Source organism: Lissotriton helveticus, chromosome 12 (assembly GCF_964261635.1).
Source record: "Lissotriton helveticus chromosome 12, aLisHel1.1, whole genome shotgun sequence".
Lineage (NCBI taxonomy): Eukaryota > Metazoa > Chordata > Amphibia > Caudata > Salamandridae > Lissotriton > Lissotriton helveticus.
Genome location: NC_136073.1, coordinates 833,742,794 through 833,749,954, shown reverse-complemented (window position 1 = coordinate 833,749,954; position 7,161 = coordinate 833,742,794).

The window sequence follows — 7,161 nt, the reverse complement described above, 5'->3', positions numbered from 1 at the left end:
CTACCTGGGTCGCACCCATTCAGATCACAATCCACACACACTTGACTTCGCCTGGGAATGCCCACACCCGCCGATACCCATGTGGCGCCTCCAGCCAGATGTATTGTTAGATGCTCCATTCCGGGAACTGCTATCGAACCGTATCTTACAGTATTTCGAAGAAAACACTGATACTGCATCCACCCCGCAGGTGGAGTGGGATGCATTTAAAGTGGTCGCGAGGGGCCACTGCCTGGGAACGCAGGCGGGACACCGGTGCCAGGTGGACAGGGAACTGACGCAGACAGAGGCAGAACTACTGACGGACGAGCGGGAGGCAGTGGAGGGTGACGACTCGAGATTACTGGACGCTCGCGGGAAACATGCACAGCTCCTTGATAGATTGAAGAACTTAAATTACGCAGCGCACTCGGCACGCACACATCACGCTGGGGATAAAGCTGGCAAACTGTTGACTTGGCTGATCAGGAGAGACACCCAAACGTTACCGGTGATGTCGATCCGCACCGCACAAGGTGCTGTGGTCTACATCCAGAGGGCTATACATGAGGTATTTACGAGCCACTACAGGACCTTGTACTGTTCCCGCTTGAGAGCTACTGAAGTAGATATCGCTGAGTATTTATTAGACCTCCCATTGCCGACGATCACTAATGCACAGTGCGAGGAACTGGGTGCGCCGTTCACAGCGGAAGAAATCCGCGCTGTTATATTCTCTCTTTCAAACGGCAAGACCCCAGGGCCCGATGGCCTGCCGGCGGAGTTTTATAAGGCGTATTCTACCATTCTCGTTCCCGAATTAATACGGGTGTACGCGGCTGCGGTGCAGGATGCCGTACTCCCTTTGTCCCTGAATGAGGCTAATGTGATCTCCCTCTTGAAACCCGGCAAAGATGCGTTAAACATGGGATCTTACAGACCACTCGCCCTTCTTAACATGGACTGTAAGATTCTGGCGTCTGCACTAGCCCAGAGATTGGCACCTTTGGTTCCTGCGCTTGTGCACGTGGACCAAAACGGATTTGTCCCCACCCGCAGCACGTCTTACAATATCAGGCGGCTATTTCGGGTGCAGAGTCTGGCGGTGACCCGGTGGCCCCGTTCGGGGTGTGTGGTTCTCGATCTCGAGAAGGCGTTTGACTCAGTGGAGTGGCCCTACCTAGCGCTGGTGTTGGAAAAATTTGGTCTGGGTGCAGCTTATCTTCGTATGGTGGAACTCCTGTACTCCGATCCTGTGGTGCGGGTCCGAACGAACAGGCTTTTCTCGGACCCGATCCGTGTCCGCAGAGGCACGAGAAAAGGGTGTCCCCTCTCCCCCCTGATTTTTGCGCTCATGATGGAGCCACTAGCGGCACAACTGCGTGCTTCTGGCGAGGATTGGGGGATTCCGTTGACGGACGGGACACACTCGGTATCATTGTATGCCGATGATTTATTGATTTATGTCAAAGACTTAACCTGCTTTCCACGCGCACTCACGGACATATTCAGCAACTTTGGCGAAATGTCGGGGTTGCGCGTCAATTGGGCAAAGTCGGGTGTGTACTCTTTTGCAGCAGACATCCCTGAGTGTGAGATCACGGTGATGGGCGAGCGGCTCCTTTGGTACCCCACGGTTTTTCGTTACCTAGGAATCCATGTTTATCGCGACCCTGCAGACCTACTAGAAGGCAATCTCACGAGAGCGATATCTTCACTTACGGCACAAGTCTCCTTTTGGAACACTCTCCCGCTAAATGTGCCCAGCCGCATAGCGCTGGCAAAGGCGATAGCTCTGCCCAGGTTACTGTATTACTATGCGAATTTACCGGTGTATGTACCAGTTCGTACCTTTCGCGAATTGGAAACTCTACATTGGCAATTGATCTGGAACAAGGGCCGCCCCAGAGTGGCGTTGAAAACCCTTTATGCTGCGACTGAGAGTGGTGGATTGTCGGTACCTAACCACGAGCTTTATTATCTGGCTGCACAGTTGCAATGGGTAGCTTACTGGCTGAGTGGGAGAAACTTGGGAGATACGGCCACAACGGAGACGATCATGACGGTCCCGCAGATACATGCGCTGTTTCATCCCTTGACTAGGTCACATACTCAGAACCAGCTACACCTTGAGGTAGCGAGAAAGTGCTTTCTGAGAAGCCTGAAACTCACTGCAGCGGTCAAGCCATACGCGCCCAACCTGCCACTGCTGGGTACGCCTTGGGGTTCCGGAGTGCTCACGACGCCTGTACTGGAAAGCTGGGGAGCGGCTGATATAGACAGCCTGGGCGACCTATTCGTAGAGGGTGCACTGCTCCCTTTTGCGACACTGGCGTACAATACGGGATTACCGGCAGGACAATTCCTGACTCATGCGAAACTGTTGCATACATTGACGAGGGCCTGGGGACCGTTGGCGGAGGAACCACCAGCACACCTACTCATTCAATACGTACATGTGATGGGAAACGGTTCGCATCTAATAAATTGGATTGCTCAGGCACTACACACACACACACACAGTTCTCCCCTCAGCGCCTGCGAGACAAATGGACGGCGGATAGAGGACGGGACTGGACTGACAAAGAATGGGCACAGGGGCTAGCTGGAGCTCTACATGTACCACGCAATGCGCGCTTTAAGATCATACAGTATTACATAGTACATCGAGCGTATCTGTCTCCAGACAAAATTAATCGATACTTTGGGCTCACTACGTCAGCGTGCCCCAGATGTGGACTTGTGGACGCACAGTTCCTGCATGTCCTCTGGTCCTGCTCTTCGCTGCAGCCCTACTGGACTGCAGTGGCAACTGTATTGGCAACAGCGACAGGGGGCACTTTACCGAACACTTGGGAAGCTTGTCTGTTGGGGTTATTTAAAAGGACGAATCAGACGAAAGTCCAAGCGAGATTCTGGGACTTAGGACTGATCACGGCGAAACGTCTCATCACTAGGCGCTGGAAACATAGTGTGCCTCCCCAAACGATACAGTGGCGTCGCTCACTGGATAATTGGGCGAGAGCGGAGAGTGTGGCATTGCATAGGGAGGAGACGGCAGGGCTCCGGCAGTACCCCATCGCGCTGGAGTGGGATAGTACCCTGACGACCTACCACCAGGTGTGTCTGCAGAATAATATCATGTAAGCAAATGCACCCTACTCTCTAGTGTCACTCCTGCTACTATTCTCTTCCCCCCTCCCTCTCCCCACCCTCCCTGCCCCCCCCTCTCTGCGGAGTTCCCCCCGCGCTCTTCCACACACAAGATGAACCCTACGATTTGTACATTACCAATGACATGAAGCAATATGACCCCACTCCTCTCCACACCGCAGGCTCCACACACACACACATGATTACTGTTAGACACCACCCGGTTTTTTGTTTCCTATATATCTGGGATTGTTCTTTATAGTTGTTAGTTTTCAAATGAAGCTTTGAATATGCAATATACCGTCAATGTGATCAACTTCTTTGATTCTACAGTCATGGCATACCTTGAGCGCTGTATAGAATAAGACTAAGATATGCAGTCACAAAACAGAAGTTACTTGCACCAATATTGGGCACTGCCTCTACTGAACATCAATGTATTACACATAAGCTGGTGCTATGCAAATTTGTCATGCTGTTTGATTGTGGAATTTCTTTTTTCGTTTGCTCTTTACTTCCATTTCTCCATGAGGGTGCGATTGTCCGCAACGACCTGAAGCACAATACTTTACACAACAGCGTCATTTATTATTTCTGTCTGCCTATGTGTAATGTTGTACAATGACAAAATGCAATAAACATATTCAAACAAAAAAATTAAATGGGAAGCTGTAAAAACTGAATTAAAGAGAAAGGGAGACTTGGTTTGAAAAAGTATTCTAAATATTTATTTATAATAAATGTTTGTTTGTAGTACAGACCAGCCATAAAAAGCGAATGATTTACCCCACATAAACAATAAAAGGAAATAAAATATAATTACTGATAATTTCTCATTTTTTTGGAAACCGATTAAACTATTAAATAAAGTAACCTTGTAGTTACTTGCGAGCTGATTTGCGGGGTTCTAGTACAAAAAAAGTAAAAGAGATGTGGTAGTTAAAGGAACCATCAAAGGGCTGTACTTCGCTGTACGTAAAACACTGTAGTTTTGCCCAAAAATCATGTTGCCTCATGATAACAAACATGTTTGGAGAGAACTAGTTATTTCCAAATTTAGTGCCTATGTATGAACAATAAATGTAACTTGATCCGTGTGTTAAATTTGTGCAAAATACAGCCTCTTTCCCAGATTCTGAATAATCTTTTGGCCAAATATTACATATTTGTATATCTGACAACTACAGTGCACGTGAAGCTGCAATGCAAACTAAACTGAACTAGACAATCCTTCTACCGAAGCAATGAAGTTGATATTTAAAGGAAAAAGTTCCATAAAAATTTCAATTAGTGTCTGTTATGCAACAATTTACATCATTATCATTCATGGTTAATACCTTAACAGTTGAACCCTTCAAAGTTGTAAGTGTGGTATGTACCACTATTTGGAAACAATGTTGTCATTATTATTAAAAAAACTCCAATTGGTCACCAATAACAATCTGCGTAAAGGACTGGAGGCATCAAATGTTGCTTTGTTCATCTTAGATGAAATTGAATTATGATCATGATAAATTGTACATTTTCTATGCGGAGAGGCCATTCATGTGGTGCTCTCTGAAGTAATTCAGGCATGATGACGTGGGGGGTTGTTTAGGAAGAATATCGGATAGAGAAATATCATGGAACAAAATATTGTGTCAAGAATCTAGGTGTCAAAAATATTGTGAAGGTAAGTTTCTATAGGTAAGCAAAGTTTTACCATATTCAACTCCACTTATATGTAACATGACAATACATATATCTTCAAAATATGTAGATTTGGTATTAAGATTAGTAAATCTAACTTACCTATTTGCACTTACCTTCTCAATATTTTGGTCCTCGATATTTTTTAAATGAAATTCTGTCCACACAATATTTTTGTTTCCGATATTCTGTACGTGATCCCAACGTGGACGCCAGTCTACTGTAGTTTCATTTCTAAAAATAATTAATATCCTGGTTAAGGCAAATACAGTCTGTGAAATAATATTAGCTGCTTTCATTCTGTTACTGGTTGAAATTGATCATAGCAAGGCCTTGGTGAATTACCTAAAACATGAAAAACAAAAAAGTTGTGGGTGAAATAAGCAATTTGTTAATTACTCTATCCACACATTCCATTCCATTGTTTTATGCCCACTATGCCACTCTAAAGAGAGCACAGCTGATCACCCCAAAGAATGGCCTTGACTAGGCATTCACGCCTTAACGTACAATTATAGAAATTCACTCCTAATCAGTCTGTCAAGACCAGAATTGGCACCAATCATGGCAGTCATTCTTGCAGCTGCAAGGCTGGAGGTGTGGGTTGGCGACAGAGAACATATCTCACCAGTTGTCAATTAACAAAATGGCTTCCTCTAGAATCCAGACTTGCAGTGTGCCATCTTAGATCTAGAGAGCATTTTATCATCGAGTTCCTTGCTAGGCTGCTGAGATATTTAGATGCTGCAGCCGGGACCTTGCTGACAGGATTTTTGAAATCAACACGCTTTCATATGGAGTTATCACTGACTTGACGAATTCAGAGAAGTAGTCTGGATAACACTTGAAATCAAAGATTTTGACTTTGATTGATCAATGGTGCTGGAGATATCCTTCCAAGGATTAAAAACATGATATTTCTTTGTTTTTGAGAGGAGCTAGTGAATCCTGAACTTTTACAGGCTTGGGGCCTCATTTAAAGTTTGATGGTCAGGGTGATCTGTCACAACGGCAACAGAATATTCCATCCATCAAACTCATGGTTAACATGCCCTATATTGTGCCGAAGGACCACCCGTTTTCCATCAACAGAGTCAAATTTACTCTGTTGGAGTAAACCTACCTTACGCTGCACAAGGCAGTCTGTCGAAGATATACCATCCAACCATCCACCTATTTAGAATGGTCAGATGGCTTTTTTTGAAAGTCTTTCACGCCAGGAATATGTAGAGGTTACCCGGCGATTGTGTTTTACAGTTTACACAATGTCAACAATTTGCCACAAAAACTTACCATATGGGTCACTCTGTATTAATAGTCGATATTTCTTCCTATATGTTCATGTTAACTGGTATTGTGTTTTACTGGTTTCACAGTTTATACAAAAGCATGTGCTCCTCCTTGGCATTTGAAGGTAAAGCATCTTTGGGAATCAAAACACTTGCCACCATAACAGCCTCTAGAGTTCTTGTGGCATCTGAATGAAAACAGCAGCAACTTTACAAATAAACATAAGGGGCTGTATTACTGAAAGGGCGCACTTTCCCTGTTTGTGCCACTGCGCACTTTTAAGCAGGTGAACGGGTGAAAACAGCGAAGGTGCATTCTATTATGAAGAATGCACTGCCCTCAGGGCAGCTACGAACTCGCGTTTCCCCTAGAGCAGCTCATTCAAGAGAAATACTGAGCAGCTGTTTAATAGCTGCTCTGTATTTCTCTATGCAGGCAGCAACCCGCCTGCTCTTCCAAAGGAATAAGAGATCCCCTTGCAGGCAGGTGCAGTGAGTGACTTCACCTGCCTGCAGGGCGCTGTCTGGGGGCCCATAAGACCCCCTTTCATCCCTTGATAGTGCTGCCCTCAGGATGCACACTGAGAGTGTGCCATCTTTTTGTGGCACACTTTCAGTGCACATCCTAAGGGCATGTTTGCCTCCGCGCCCATGTTGGTAATACGGCATGGTTGGAGAGGCAAAGTGATTCCCTCATTTGCCTGGGCCACACCCCATGCAAATGATGGAAGGCCCTTTCTCGATAGCGCCGGTGCTACATGTGTGCCAGCGTTGTCTGTATTACAGAAGGGGTAAACAAGAATCTGCAGCTCTTTCTGTAATAGCAAAGTGCCCAGAGCGCACAAAGCCAACTCTACTGCCCATTGCGCCCCCCAGGGCGTTTTCTGTAATATTGCCCCAAGTCTCCCCTAAATTAACTGTATAGGCCAATAATGTTAGAATGTGGGGGGATATTATCACAAATGCTATGTCATTTTTCCACTGAAAGAGTTTTGGTTCTCTGCAGCGATTCAAGTCCCACAACTTTTGTAACTTGTTTCAATTATTGTTG